The following is a 272-nucleotide window of genomic DNA, read 5'->3' as shown; positions in this document are numbered from 1 at the left end:
AAATGATTCAAAAAAAAACCAAAGGGAACCCAAAGGGAAAGGCCCAAAAACCTCCCAAAAAAAAAGTATAAAAATTTCCCTTTTGAGAAAAAAAAATTTCTTGCTTTAAAATTTTTTCCTTTTTTTTAGAAAATGCCCAAAATTATGGGGAAAAACACCCCTTTGGGGGGTATTCGAAAATTGAAGGTTTTTTAAAATTTCCCCCCCATTTAAATCTTTTCCCCTTTTAATTCGTAATATAATTTTTAAAATTTGAAAAAAACTAAACAGGG

This window comes from Penaeus monodon, chromosome 23, assembly GCF_015228065.2.
Source record: "Penaeus monodon isolate SGIC_2016 chromosome 23, NSTDA_Pmon_1, whole genome shotgun sequence".
Taxonomy (NCBI): domain Eukaryota; kingdom Metazoa; phylum Arthropoda; class Malacostraca; order Decapoda; family Penaeidae; genus Penaeus; species Penaeus monodon.
Note: the sequence above shows the minus strand (reverse complement) of the source record.